Source organism: Coenobita brevimanus, chromosome 66 (genome assembly GCF_032717465.1).
Source record: "Coenobita brevimanus isolate Jiangsu-jjx chromosome 66, ASM3271746v2, whole genome shotgun sequence".
NCBI classification, from domain to species: domain Eukaryota; kingdom Metazoa; phylum Arthropoda; class Malacostraca; order Decapoda; family Coenobitidae; genus Coenobita; species Coenobita brevimanus.
This window is the reverse complement of record NC_137019.1, coordinates 34,548,090-34,564,727: the sequence shown is the minus strand read 5'-3', so window position 1 is coordinate 34,564,727 and position 16,638 is coordinate 34,548,090.

Here is a 16,638-nt window from a genome sequence, read left to right as displayed (position 1 = left end):
AGCTTCGCGACTGTGAGCCGATAGGCGGAGAGCGGCACGCTGAGTGCCCTTCCGGCAAACTCCCTCGCACAGGACCTCTGGGCACTAATGGGTTAATCTACTGCTACAACTCGCCTTCAAGACGGGTAGTTGGAAATTTTAGGCCAAGATAAAGTAAAAACAGCTTGGTAACTTCAGGGGATGCTTCTTGGGCTAATTCTGAGATTTAAAAAAAAAAAAAAAATGTTATGGGTAAAAAATGGTTTCCCTCATAATTGTCCTATTAGGTCATCAGTAACTGCAGCTCCATGTTGATTGAGATTTGGACCCATGATGATGTACCTTTTTTCTTTACTAATTATTATTATTATTATTATTTTCCCTGGCTGATCAGTCTTCCATACCTTTTTCTTGTGTTTCCCATCTGCCCTAGCTTAACTAATGATAACCTAACTAACAAACTGACCTAACCTGATACCAAGAAAACAAACCTTACCCATCCTAAACTGTTTTTGTGAAGTTACTATGCTCTTTTCACCTTAACTTGGCCGAGGCTTTCATCCTTCTTTGGTTTCTTTCACGTAGCTCGATGGCAGAACAGTGCTGTGCCTCTGCGTTCTTCACACTTCTTCGTGACCAGCATCATATTTTAGTGTTACTGTTACAGCTCAGAATTCAAGATGGAAGGATCCAGTTTTAAGCCAGATTAGAGTAAGATCAATGTAGGAGTTTTTTTTATCATTATTATTTTTTTTAACGCTATGGAAGCCTGGTGGTGTAGAGGGTTAAGACATTCCACTCGGATTAGACCCATTTGTGTTTACACGGTCGTCCATACATTACCCTCCTTTTCCACTCCTCTGGGCAATTTCTTGTGTGTTCCGAGGACGGCTCAGCGTTATCAGTGTCTATCCTGCATCAGTTAATCATTTTCTACTCCCACTGCCACACCTAAGGCAACACCAGCAGACTCGGCCGTCCTCGCAACACATAAGATTCCGCTAGGTGAGTTTCTAGGAGAGAGCTATTTACGAACCGTCCTGGACATCGATAAGGCGTTTCGTTAATTGACCGTTTGTGAGTTTTGAGTTCCAAGGAAGCTGAAAATATCTAAAATAAAATTTGAGAGGAGCATGTGGAGCCACATGGAGAGACAGACCGACAAATGAAGAAATGAAGGAGCGTTGTGTGGATGTGGATGTGATAGGAAGCGTTAGGAGAAACACACTGAGGTGGTTTGGACATGTGGAGAGGATGGAGAGCGAGAGACTGATGAGGAGAGTGTATGTGAGTGAGGTGGAGGGGAGCTGAGTGAGGTGGAGGGGAGCAGAGTGAGGGGGAGGCTAAGGATGAGATGGAGGGATAGAGTGGAGACGTATATGAGAGAGGGGGGTGTGAGCTGGGAGCAGTGCAATGAAATGGCTGGGGACAGGGCGACAAGGAGGTGATTTGTTTGTGGCCACCCCTTACGGGATTAAGGCGTCTGGCAATAGATAGACAGATAGATAGAAATTATCACAGTATCAGCACAAATCGCCTTTAAAACAGATATGCTCGTACATCGTGTGAAAATAACTTTGGCCTAATGAATATGTGATGCTTCAATTCAGCCGTAAGAAAATTAGCAATTTCTCAGAGCACTGTGAGATGATGGGCGGTCTTCCATACTGTTGTTTTCTTATTTACAGCAAAATCGAGGCATAGCACTAACCAGCAAGTACTTGACATAATATTAATGCTATTTCCATACAATATTTCTCTGTTTTGAGCAAGATTTGTGCTATGACGAAAATTATCAGTGTTTATATATTTTACTTCTTTTTAACTTGCAAGTCGTCAGTTGCTCATATGATGCCGCTCAGGGATGGGGGAGTGGGAACTTTTACATTGAATATACAGATTGACGTTTCTTAGCCCAACAAACCTCGATATTACTGATAGAATGATAAAAGTTGATGGATAAATGGATGGATGTGTGTGTGTGTGTGTGTGTGTGTGTGTGTGTGTGTGTGTGTGTGTGTGTGTGTGTGTGTGTGTGTGTGTGTGTGTGTGTGTGTGTGTGTGTGTGTGTGTGTGTGTGTGTGTGTGTGTGTGTGTGTGTGTGTGTGTGTGTGTGTGTGTGTGTGTGGGTGTGGGTGTGTGTGTGTGTGATGTAGAGTACCTTAATATTATGAAGACGTATTTTCGGAAACTTAACCCATTTCAGTGTGCTCAAGAATGTATTTGGATTTACTATTCTCCTTTCACCTTGACTTAGATTTTCATCCGTTAGCTGTTTTTTCATGTAGCTCAGTGGCAGAATAAGACACAGCTCTACATTCTCCCCATAGCACTTCTTGGTGACTTGCATCATATTCTAGTGTTGATCTCTTACTGCAGGTCAGTTTATAAGAGGAGAGGTGGCCATTTTGACTCGACTTAGTAAAATTAGCATATAGTGTGATCCAGGTGGAGATTATGATAATTTTTTGTGCTATTTTCCTATCTCCCAAGCCCAGAAGACAATGCTACAGCTATTACATCCTTTGCAAAGCACTTCTTCGTGACTAGCATCATATTCTACTCTTCATCTCTTGTTAAAGCTCAGTATTCATGAGGGAGATATGGCAATTATAGGCCAAATTAAAGTGGGTAGAGTAAGATAAGGTATATTAAATGTATATTTTGAATTTATAAAGATGTGATTATAATGAAAGTGTTGATTTAGAGATAGATAGATAGACAGATAGACAGATAGATAGACAGATAGATAGACAGGTAGATGCTGTGATGCGTACTAATATAGAAGGTGGCTAAATTTTGTGTTGCGGGGATGGTGGAGTCTGCTGGTGTGGGCGTGGTTTTGGCACCGGAATAGGAAATGAATACAGTGATGCAGGGCAGACACTGACAACAGAGAGTGAGCCGTCCCCGCAACACACGAGGACTCGGCCGGCGTAGTGGAGGCGGACCGCTGCCTGTACGTAGACATCAGATAATTATACAGTTTATATGTACACGGCTGCTGGCGTGTGTACATTACAGGATACATGTACTAAGTGTGAAGCCCTAAGGTACGTATCTGTTAAGTACAATGTAATGTGTAATGCTGCTACTTTAGGATCGGTATTCTCGTCGATTAAGGAAGCTCCCTAACACCTCATCCTTAGAGATTTATTTCTGGATAGGGTGGTTAAATATCCTTATCTACATTATTTATGCTGGGTATGGCGATATTAGAAGAATTCATGCAAGACGAAGAACAATAAGGTGTAATAAGCAGAATAAGTCGCTTAGGGAGAGGTGTTGGCGAGCTTCCTTAACCGACGAGAGTATGGGTCTATGTCTTGTATATGAGTTATTAATAGATGTTCTATGTTTGATGAATATTTGTTGTATAAATATTTGTTTGTAGCATAAAAATTATATATTAAGATCATGATTCCGTGTATATATATATATATATATATATATATATATATATATATATATATATATATATATATATATATATATATATATATATATATATAATGTCAGATATATCAATGCTCAAATGTTATTGTGTTTACTCTCTCTCTCTCTCTCTCTCTCTCTCTCTCTCTCTCTCTCTCTCGTGTTGTGTTCAGTGTAGCTCTAAGTAAACTCTAGTCGGTATTGAGTAGGTCTGTATGTGCATTATTTTTATACAAATTAATCTAGTTTTTAAACCTGTCAAAATTCATGTAGATTTGTTATTTATTTACTAAATGCTCGTCCACACCAAAGTTCGTATTCTCATCGGCTAAGGAAGTTCTCCAACACCTATTCCTAAGCGAATTATTTTGCTTATTACACCTTGTTGTCCTCTTCTGTGTTATTAAATAATTTCAGTATCACCACACTCAGCATAAATAGCGTACAACGCGATAGTAGCCAGCCGCATCCAAAATAAATCGCTAAGGAGAAGGTGTTAAGGAGCTTCCTCAAGAGACAAGAATAGGAGCCCAAGACAACACTGCGGGTAACGTAAACGGATAGGTCGTATTCTAGGTGACACAGGGAGTCCTGCTTCACCTCTTTGTAAGCGATTTATTTTGTATGTTACACCTCATTATTCTTCTGTATTCTATATATGGTTTAAATAATGGCGTAGTGTGCATTACTAACATTTACCTGTCAGTCTATTGCCAGACGCCTCAATCCTGTAAGGGGTGGCCACAAACAAATCGCCTCCATGTCGCCCTCTCTGCCGCCAATTCACTGCCCTTTCCCCAACCTACACCTCCCCCTCTCATATACCTCTCCACGCCATCCCCTTCATCTCATTATAAACTTATTATGGGATACTCAGGTGTAATTTGCAGAATAAACCGCTAAGGGAGAGATGTTACGAAATCTGCCATGCCACTTAGAATACAGAAAATTGTGGCTGAAAAATTTGTCAGGCATACTGTACTCTTTTCACCTTAACTTGGCCCAGATTTGTGTCATTTTGCAGCTTAGTTCACGTACGTCGGTTGAGTAAAACGACAATACTAAGGCTCTACATCCTTTCCATAGCACTTCTTCGTGACCAGCATCATAATCTAATCATACTTTTACATACCTTTACAAAACAACATTCAGGATGGAGAAGCAGTAATTGTAGGTCACTGACTCGGCCTAAAATCGACTCCTGGCCCTCTTGTGTTGTAACAGTATATTAACACTAGATGCTTATACAACTCACGAAGAGGTGCTGTGTAAAGGATGTTGAGCTATTGTCGTACTTTCCCGTTGGGTCACCAGGTTAAGTGAAATAAGCCACGAAAGGACGAGAATCTAGGCCAAATATGGGTTATAAGTAAATCCCTATGAACATACCCCGCAACAGCCGACTTGTCCATAGAGCAGCTTATTTCACCCACCAGTGGAGATTCACAGAAGGCCCGTGTTGAACTGATGAGTAAATATGAGCATTTAACTTGACTCAGATCATCGTTTTATTGGTAAGAAAAAAAAAAAAAAAAAAGACCTTAACCAATCAGAGCCACAAGTCAGGGAATGTTGTGAATCTTTGGTCAACTTTGCTGCTGCAGGGTATAGGGTATGTATTATTGTTCGCCTAAAATATTTCTGGTTTATGATGATTGTTATGATGTTTTGGATGCAGTGCTAATGATGCTGATCATGTGTGTGCCAAGCAGCGTTGCCAACAATACTTTGGTAGTCTGGAAATTTTGAGGTTCATTGTAATGTGAAGCAGTTGTGATAGTCTCGAAATTTTGGGATTCAGTGTACTGTAGTGTCGAAACTAATGGGTGCATTGCATTATTGATAGTCTTGATATCTGGGGGTTCAATGCAATGTGAAGCAGAGTTGATAGTCTCGAAATCTGGGGGTTCATTATGGTGTGAAGCAGTTTTGATTGTCACGAAATTGTTGGGTTTGTTGTAGTGTGAAGCAGTTTTGATAGTCGCAAAGTTAATGGGTTTGTACTGTAGTAGTGTCAAGCAGTTTTGATGGTCTCGAAATTTGGGGTTTCTGTAGGGTGAAGTAGTTTTGATAGTCTCGAAATGCTAGGTTTATTGTGGTGTGAAGGAGCTTTGATAGTCTCCAAAGTAATGGGTTTCTTGTAGTGTGAAGCAGGTCTGATAGTCTCAAAACTGGGGGGTTCACAGTAGTGTAAGTAGGCCTGATAGGCTCGAAATATGGAGGTTCATTGTACTGTGAAGCAGTATTGATAGTCTCGAAATTTTATGTTTATTGTAGTGTGAAGGAGTTTTGATAGTCTCGAAATTAATGGGTTCAGTTTAGTATAAAGCACTTTGAAACCTAAAACTGTGTTCTCTGATGCGTGTAGTGAAGGCAATGCCAGTGGCGTACAAGGAATGGAGGTGTATGCCCCACACTCACCCCTCTTCATATCCAAAACTCATAATTCTCGACGTTAATGACCCTCATGTAATTAGGAGTCATAAATCTGTGTACCCCCTGCAAACCACTGATCACCTTTCTATTGCATTCTTGTCATCATACATGGTTTTATTCAGCTTAGGAGAGATTTTGTGAACCAGCGGACTTAGAAACAGCCTCCTTTAACCCTCTTAACTATTGGACGTCTGTCCTAAATTTGATAAAATGATGTCATTGTAGAAAGTAAGAAATTAAAAATACTGGCTGGCCGAAACATAATGCTCCTCTCCCATTTGGCTGGCAATTAATTTCATGTTTCTTGTGTGGATGGCTCAGTATTACAAGAGAGTGCCATGTACATTGTTTAATCATTTCCTACATCAGCGGACTGAGCCGTTCCCGTAACACGTAAGAGACAACCAGATGAGTTTCAACTTCAAGTGGAGTGATGTATACGGACAAACCTGTTAACACAGATGGCAATGTCTGTCAAGAGCGTTTACAACAATGTCCACATCACTGTCTTAATGGTGTGCACTGGACTTTAATGGTGTACACCCGACTATTCTGGTGTACATCCGGCCTTTCTTGTGAGCACCTGGCTTTTCCGGTGTACACTCGATTTCTCTGTTATATGTGCTTGACAATTATTATATGTACTTGACAATATTTTTGTTTGGTGTGGACGCGCTCCCATATTCACTGCATTCAGCATCAGTCAGCAATGGCTTTTCACTATCAACTCCTACATCACTGCATTCAGCATTATGCAGCATTGCCTTTTCCTACCAGCTCGTACTTTCACTGCAATCAACATCATTCAACAATGGCTTTTCACCACTCACTCCTAAAGTCACTATATTCAACATCATTCGACAATAGCTTTTCTCTACGAAGTCCAAGATGGTATGTGGTATTAGATGGCCATGAACAATGTTGTCGTAGTAACTTAGTCGATGGTGTTCTTTGAAGTATATTTTATCTTCACGAACTGAATCATCAGTTATTAAATTTCGTTCACCTTTCTGGCTTCTATTTCACCCCTGGATGTGACGTAGTGGACTGAGGCGCATGTTATCATCCACTGTTGTTGTCCTCCTACATACGAATACCATACACCTCCACATGTCACCACTTCGGCGCTAACACTCAGGGTCCCTACTGAATACATGCTAGAGCTGTTTCACACAGGACTGGTGTATTGATATTAGTGGGAGTGTTTTTATGACATGTCGGAGGGTCTTCTGGTAAATCAGTAATGTCTGCTTTAATAAAATTCAAATCTCAGCCCCAGCCGGGATTCGAACCTGTGTCTATTGGGGCTGTAGAGCACCTATTTACCGATTTGGCCAGCGCCTCTTGTGGGTGGTAGTATGCACCTTTGTCCACTACATCTCATTCAAACACTTATGAACCCAGCGATGAGGAGACATGTCAGGTGACTGAACTAAGTATTTAACTGTACACTTCTATTTTCCTTTCAAGGGGGAGACTCTGTAATTATTTATGTCGTACAAATATTATGAAGACCGTAAATGCTGTATGTAATAAATGTACTTAAATATGCCTGCTGCTGTTTGGGGGACTCAGCTTTAATAAGTGTTTTAGTGTAAGATTAACACTACGGTGTGTGAGATCTATGTGCTGATGGATACTTCTATGTATTTATGCCTATACTGATGTTAATGTGTATCCTGACTGTGTATGTGTTTTATGCTGAAACAGACAAATTACCAAGTTCATCGGCTGTTCTTCAGGTTTCCCTTTTATTTCTGCTGAGGAACCTGCACGTGGTGGCGCTTTGCACCCTGGGTTGGGCAGCTGTGATATCCACTCGGGAGTCAAACGTCCTTATATTAGCTTGCACCGCGCCGTGGGAAGGACCCTGGCTCAACATTGGGGAAATGCTGTCTACCAGAAAAGGGCGCCAGATCTCTATACAGTGTACATACTCGCACTGTATTGTAACTGCCAAGGCCAATAAGAAGCAGTTACTTACTGTGGTCGACGGGTCTGCTTGGCCAGACAGACCATGGTTAAGCAACAACATCAACAACAATTACATGTTTTGTTGAACGTTCAGTTGTAGAAAATATTAATGACCCAATTTTTAACTGAAAAATATACGACTTTCCAAATACTGTACAGCATGATCCATGAATAGCATTCCCCTAGAAACTTGTCCGATGATGTGTGTTTGTATTTTTAGTTAGTTGTTTTCAGGGGAGGGGCACTAACCCACCACCAACCTACTTGTTGACACGTAGGGAACACGTGTTGGTTGGTTATAAGGTTACCACCCAGTGTAATAAATTATTTCCTGGTTTACGGGAAATCATTTGGCTTGTTGATAGACGTAGCCGAGGTGCTAATTTGATGGAGAGAGACTGTAGGTGTATGGCAGACGTATCGTAGATCGCAGCAGCCAGCAGTGTTGACAGTGCTGCTCTTGTAGATAATCTCCACTTCCTGAGCTACGATATCATGGCTCAGGAAGTGGAGATTAACGTGGTCAGCTATTGATATAATCGTGAAGCCTTGGAATGCTCGTTGTGGGGTAGGTGCCGCTCTGCCTCACTGGCCTGTCTGTCAATCTTGTAGCGTTGGTGAGGATGGTTTTATAGTCACTCTTGGGTTACGGAGTTTATTGTACAAAGTTACACTGAGATGTGATTGACAGCGTAACGTAACGTGATGGCAAACCTTCTGGCTACCCTATCTCCTAGCTTCTGCCCTCGATCGTTCTCTCGGTCTCTCTGACTATGTCCTCTGAAATCTGAGAATATATACGGCGCGGTGGGGGTGTAGTGTCTGGTAGACTGCCATGGGTGGTTTCCATGACGTCAGCTGACTGGCTCAAGTTGGTTAAACTGCTCGTATCATAATATTCTTGTATCGTCTGAACTAAAAAGAGATTGAGATACGTTATGTGTCCTGACATTCTTGATGGTCAGGGGCAACAGGATTGTTGATATACATCATGTGAATTGACATTCCTAGTGAGAAACTGTGTATGTCTCCAGCAGACACTACATACTGCACATTGTTATATGAGATACAGTATATACTAGTGCCTATAATCATTACATATCTATAACTATTACATATGACATATTAATGCCTGTATTGTCACTCAATGTAGAGTTATCCTGACATAGAGAATCATTACACTGAGTGAGTGGATGATGGACGCCTCCACCGACCACAAACAGAAAGCGTAAAGAAAAATACACTGAGGTGGTTTGGCCATGTATAGAGGATTGAGAGTGAGAGTCTATCGAGGAGAGTGCATGTGAGTGAGGTGGATGGGGGAGAGGGAGGGGGAGGCCGAGGATGAGATGGAGAGACGGAGTGGAGAGGTATATGAGAGAGAGGGATGTAGGCTGGGGGGATGGCAGTGAAATTGCGGGAAACAGGGCGACATGGAGGCGATTTATTTGTGGCCACTCCTTACGGGATTAAGGCATCTGGCAGTAAATACATAGACAGGAAACGGCTCAGTCTGATGGTGTGGGTGTTGGTCGGTCAGTGGGAGGATGAAATGAGTAAATAATGCAAGGAAGATCGTTAGTAACAGTGACGTTCCCACAACACACGAGAGATCGCCTGCGGAATGGAAGAGGAGCGATATTAATAGACGATCCTGTATTTGGGAAAGCTTGTTCAGTTGCAAAGATGGCATCACTGGGCGTCACAGAGCATTATTCATTCATTCGTTACTTATTGTCATATGTATCAAGAGGATCAACATTTGTATCCATATACTTTAACCCCGTCAGGTGCTGCAGAGGAACGCCTTCATGTGGTGGCATTGATATAGCTGGCTGTCTCCACTGCCTGGTTATACAAACGTCCCTCAACTCCCTTCATATCCCCCTGAGAGAAGGATAGTGGACTGCAGAGGGCAATTTTAGCCTGCAATCCACCGCTTTTATGTTCAAATGAGCGTGGGGTTGCAGCTACTGCTACAGCAGCTACTATTATTACTACCACTATAACTACTACTACTGCTACTACTACTACTACTACAACAACAACAACAACAACAACAACTAATAATAATAATAATAATAATAATACGGCAAATACCTTTTTCAAACTCCGACTACTGTATTTTTAGCAATCAATGGTGTTTAATTTATCACCGTACCTTTTCTGTTGTATCATGCATGTTTGCGAGGGAAACAAAGAATCTGATAATTGATTCTTATAACAGAATAAATAAGAGGGAAGCGTAAGGGTGAATGGATATGTTTTGAAGAAGATGAAGACGTAATGAAAGACGGGGCAATGAAACGTGAAAAAGAAAAAGGGAGAGGTGGTGAGGCGTGGTGCTCAGAGAGAGAGAGAAACAAAAGAGGAGGGAAGTAAGTGAAAAAGAAAAGAGAGGAGGAACTGAAGAGTCAAAAAAGTGTGAAAAACAAGAGGGAAATTAAGTGAAAGAGAGGAGATGCAGATGAAGGAAAGGGTATGGAGTGCAGACGGATGGGGGGGATCAAAGGGAGAAAGATAAAGAGAGGGGAAAAAGTAGGATGGCTGGAGGTGCAGGAATAAAATTAGCTTTGCACTGCTTCATAAATCTATCATAAATTTGGCCATTGTCCATTTTTCATCTCTCCATCTAGGTTATACGATCCTAGCATAGTTACTGTAACAGGTGTATTCTAAGTGACATGTGAGGCTTCGTGACACCTTTTCCTTAGCTATTTATTTAACGTATGTCCACCTTAGCATTGTCTTCTGTGCTCTTTATACCGTTTTCATTATTATCACTTGATTTAATAGGATACGAGAGGATGTTAAGGTGCAATATGGATAATAAATAGCTTAAGCAGATGTGTTACGAAATAGCCAAAGCCACTTAGAATAGTAGAAGTTGTAGAATACCAAGTAGTCAAAGTTCGAGCTGAGGCTACTCATATCTCCTATACACACCTTATCCTCATGGGGACTATGCCTCCTCCAGTTTCCCTGCACCTTCCCAAGTACAAGGACCCTGTTCCCACCTTGGTCAATCGCCGTCTGCCACAGGATGACGGCTGCTTGCTTGTGGTCGATGGGTCTACTCAACCAGACAGACCAGAGTAGAATAACAATAACAACAACAACAACAACAACTACTACTACTACTACTACTACTTTTACTACTACTACTTCTACTACTACTACTACTATTACTACTACTACTTCTACTACTACTACTACTATTACTACTACTACTTCTACTACTACTACTACTATTACTACTACTACTACTACTACCGCTACTATTAGCAGTACTACTCCTACTACTACTACTGCTACTACCACGAAGTTAAGTTTTTCGTTGTGTGTTCTTGTCTATCTGTCTGTCTGTCTGTCTGTCGGTCTGTGTTGGCAGTAATATGAAAAACTATTAGATGGCGTAGCACCGAATATGAAATAATGACTGACGACCATCAGAAGGATAAGTGATGAAATGAGAGGGGAAAAGGTCAAAGGTCAAGGTATACACACACACGCACACACACACACAGATATATATATATATATATATATATATATATATATATATATATATATATATATATATATATATATATAACAGAAAGAGAGAGAGAGAGAGAGAGAGAGAGAGAGAGAGACAGACAGACAGACAGACAGACAGACAGACAGACAGACAGAGAGCAACAGCGTGTAATACAGGCTTTAAGGATGACTGTAATGAAGACGAAGAATCACTATACAGTATGTTCCCTCCTCTCTCTCTCTCTCTCTCTCTCTCTCTCTCTCTCTCTCTCTCTCTCTCTCTCTCTCTCTCTCTCTCTCTCTCTCTCTCTCTCTCAAGAAGAAAAGAAGCAGGAGAGAAGAAGAGGGAGGAGAAAGAGGAAGGGAGGAAGAAGAAAAAGAAAGAGGAGGAGGAGAGGAAGAAGAAGAATTGCTGTATATTTCTCCCTTCCTCCCTTTCCCTCTCCCTGCCTCGTTTTCCACACACCTGCAATATAGTTTGGAGGGGGTGGTCTGACCATCCACTCACTTGATGTAGGTAACCTTAAGATGAGCTACACTGAGTGACAAGCCAAAGAGTTTCTTGTAATCAGGAAACCATTTACTACGCTGGGTGGTAACCATGTAACCAAATGACGCCAGGTGGTCTAGTGGGTTTAGACGCTCCTGCCGCATGGTGCCCGTTAGGATTTATATCCAAGGTGTTTATTGCTCACATAGTGCCACTCAGGGAAGAGGGAGGCTGGTCATCTTTGCCTTAAATTTCGGAACTTATCACCCTAACCCCGTACCTTTTCCCTGTGGAGACAAAATGGAGTAAATGAAAACTGGATGGATAATATGGGGCGCGTCAGTGTGGGTGCTGTCTGAGAGGTGGAGGTAGGATTCCGAGGGCCTGAATGATGAGTGAATGAGAGTGTGGCCCGCTTCATTGGTCAAGTGTGAGCTAGTTCTCGTTCTGTCAATTCACCTCTTGTTCTCAGGACGCTGCCTCAACCAGGGCTTCGGTAGGAAAAGCGTTCTGGATGATGATGATGATGAGGATGTTGAAGATGATAATAATGATAGTGATGATGGTGATAATGATGATGATAATGATAAGGGATATGATAATGATGAAGGTGATAATAATGATGATGATGATGATGATGATGATGATGATGATGAGGAGGAGGAGGAGGAGGAGGATACTGAAGGTGAAGATGATGATGATGATGATGGTGATCATAATGGTGATGATATTAATGACGATGAAGATGGTGATGATGATGATGATTTAAAGTGCGTAAGTGTGGACGTTTTTGACTGTGCTGTGAAGTCAGGAGCCAGCATTCTAGTTGACTAAGAAGGCTTCCTAACACCTTTTCCTAAGCAACTTATTTTGTTAGTTACATCTTTCTGTCCATCGCCGAGTTAGGTAAATCCTTCCAATATCGTCATACACTGCATAGAGAATGTACAGAAGGATATTAACCAGCCATATTCAGAAACAAATCACTAAGGAACAGGTGTTAGGGAGCTTGCTAAACTGACGAGAATACGAGTCAAGATCCCAGGAGCAGACGATTTTATTCAGCTGCGAGTGAGTCATAGGAGCCTGAGAGGGTCAACGTCCTAGCAGTGTGAGCACCCACAGGCGTGTAGGAAATAGTAGTAGTAGTAGCAGTAGCAACAGTCGTTATAGTAGTAGTAGTAGTAGTAGTAGCAGTAGTAGTAGCAACAGCCGTTGTTGTTGTTGTAGTAGTAGTAGTAGTAGCAACAGCCGTTATAGTAGTAGTAGTAGATGTAGTAGTAGTACTGGTAGTAACAGTGACCCAAGGCTCACTTGAAACGTAAACCCAGTGGACTGCAGGCATTTTTTTTTTTTTTTTTACGTGTCCGACTCTGGGCACAGGCTTCGGGGCCTCTTTCTCGGGGGCAGTGAGCTATCCCAAGGCCCAGTAGTCCTCCTACACCTCCACATGTCACCACTTTGGCGCTAACACCCACCGTCCATATTGAATACATGCTAGGGCTGTCTCATACAGGACTGGTGTATTTGTAATAGGGGGGGTACTTTTATGACACGTCGGCGGGTCATCTGGTAGATCAGGAAAGTCTGCTTTCAGGAAATTCAAATCCTTAAACTGTTCCCTGCCCCAGCTGGGATTCGATCCTGGTCCATTAGGACCGCAGGCCGCCTCTCTAGTTGCCCTAATCATGCAGTCGACTACCGCCCTTTTCGGAGGTAGGGAAGGAGTCAAGGGACATTTTACTTGACCGGGCACAGGGGTTCCTCAGTTATATGGGTGCCACGGCGTGCAGGCATCCTTCTACCACAACGCTTGCCGAGTCACGGGATACTTTTATGTGTTTCGCTGGATTTAGACACTCTCCTCACTTAAACCAGCGAAACAGATGCTCACTCAGTCGTTTCGTTCCAAAGCATAGTTTGAAGGAGATGTAGGTCGAACTCCTTTGAACCATTTGGTTCAAGAGAAATATGTATGCTTCGGTGCTGGCATCATTACTTAGGGTAAAAAAGAATAGTAAACTGCTTTTCCTCTTCAGTCATGTCTACTGTCACCTATCGATTAAAACTGGAACGAGCACACTGGTTCGAGCTGGAGTGTGTGTGTGTGTGTGTGTGTGTGTGTGTGTGTGTGGGTGGGTGGGTGGGTGTGTTTGTGGGGGGGTGTGAACAGACGTGGTGATCTTGGCAACCAACTGTTACAGTAGGCTCCACATCCTACGATTACATTCTTTATACATTTAATGTCTTTTAAACCACAGAATGTAAATCGCAGTGGCTGAGCTTCACGTCGGAGGGCGGAAATGTCACCTCACACCTCGTTACACAAGTAAAAGCTGTAGGAAAGCACACACACCTGAAGTGACTTAACTAAGCAAACAAAATTCCTCAGTGGGAACGAGATGGCATTGCACAAAACATGTCTAACTGGCGAGGAAAACAGTAAAAGAATAGGATATTCGCAGGCTTAAACGTAGAGATGATATTGATTAGATGGAGGTGTAGTGCGTCCTTGAATAACAGACCAGGGGCATTAGGACAGAGAAGGAGGAGTTAAGAGGTAGAATGGTACTTGAATAAATTAGTGTTGTGATGAGAAGGGGTAGGTTGAAATGATCTGGGCATGTGGAGAGGATGGAGGATGACAACTGGGTGCGGAGGGTGAGTTGTGAACGTTGAGATTAGGGTTGGGAGAGGCAGACCGAAAAAGACCTGGTACGAAGTCAGAGAGTGTTGCCTCAGGGAGAAGAAACTGGATAGGAAAGCTGCTAGAGATGGAGCAGAGTGGACAGCCGCCATTACGTGACCACGGCCTTCGGATGGAAGCTTGATGGAGCCTTTATAGACGAAAAGAACGAACGAAAGGAGGAGGACGGAGAGAGAATGACATGATCAGGAGGTGAACTGTATCCAACACGCTCGTGCAGTGTTTTACGGAGGACTTTCACAAACACAAATACTCTTAACATAATACCCCAGACAACAACATGCAACCGTCAGCTTAGAAAACCAGGTCCCAGTACTCTCAATATCAATAGGTTAATTCACCGTTAGATAGTGAGACATTCCACTAAGTTTGGCCCAAATCACATCAACATTGTTTTAGTTGTTTTGGTCACGTAGACACACAGATGGAACTTTAACTTGCCCTGTGACCGTGACCTTTGACTCATTGTTCTTAAATTCGAATCCCGTCATTCTTGCCTCACCAACAGCCTTCCACTTAATTTGATGTAAATTGGATAGAAATTGGTTAAGCTGACCTCGTGACCTATCCCTATGACCCCGATCGTCTACTTGTGCTTCTGAAAATAATAGGTTTACTCCTTGCTGGATCCTCAATTGTTTCATCAAGTTTGGTTAAAACTGGGTGAAAATTTTTTGAGTTATTTTGCTCACACAGACAGAGACGGACGGGCAGGCAGACACACATCAAGGAAAACATAATTGCCACTTTCACTTCGCGAACGCAGGTGCAAAAAATCGCTGAGGAAAAGGTGCCACGAAGGTTCCGGGAATAAGGCGTCTGTGTTATCTGGGGTGGCAGCCGCCTCCCTTCCCTCACCTTGTTACAACTTTTCTTTCCGCCAAAATGACCACCGACCGCATTCGAAAACTTTCTTGGGACAAATTCTATTACAAGATTGCTCTTTTATACCTCTGCCTATACTCATACAGACACTCTGCGTCCAAAAGAGAGTGGAAAATTACGAAGATTCTTTGTGTAATTCCTTCACCTTGATTTGGCCCAGAGCTTCGTCCTTTTGTAACCTATATCACGAGAGCTCAATGACAATAAAATGCAGTGCTGCGGCTCTGCATCCTTTCCATAGCACTTCTTTGTGACTGGCTTTAAGTTCTAGCGTTAATCTTTACAATTAAGCATTCGCGATGGAGAGATGGCAATTTTATGCCAGGTTAGAGTAAAAAGGATGTAGGAATTAACTGGAAACGAGACTAGTTCATGCGGAAGATAGGTTTAGATCTTCAGTGAATGCCGTTCCCAGTTAGCAGTTGCAGCCTTTTCATGGCACTTCTTCGTGACTAACATCATACTCTAGCGTTAATCTATTGTTACGAATCCACGCTGAAGATGGAGAGATGGCAGTTTTGGGCAAAGTAAAAAAGAGTAGAGTCACCTCCTTTTCATAGCACTTCTTCGTGACAAGCATCATACTCTAGCTTTTCTCTGTTGTTACGAACCAGCAATGAAGATGGAAAGATGACAATTTTAGGACAAGTTAGAATAACGAGGGTATTGAGTCGCATCTTTTTCATAGCACTTCTTCGTGACTAGCATCATATATTCTAGCATTAATCAATTGTTACGAACTAGCAATGAAGATGGAGAGATGGCAATTTTAGGCCAAGTTATAATAAGAAGGGTATTAAGTCGCATCCTTTTCATAGCACTCCTTCGTGACCAGCATCATATTCTAACATTAATCAATTCAGCATTGAAGATGGAGAGATGATAATTTTAGGCCAAGTCAAAAAGAGTGGTCACATTCTCTTCATAGCACTTCTTCGTGACTAGCATCATATTCTGGCATTTATTTACTGTTACGAACCAGCACTGAAGGTCGAGAGATGGCAATTTTAGGCCAAGTAAGAGTAAAAAGAGAGGCTGATTCATAAGGGAGACATGTTTAGATACTTTGTGCCTGCCATCCCCAGCTCAGCCCCGGTCCAGGCAGCTCAGCAGGACAGAAATCCCAGCTGCAGTGAAACATCTTCCGGAAACTTCACAATATTAAAGTTTCTCAATCCAGCGACCGTGAGTTATACAGGGTGGTCTGGAAATA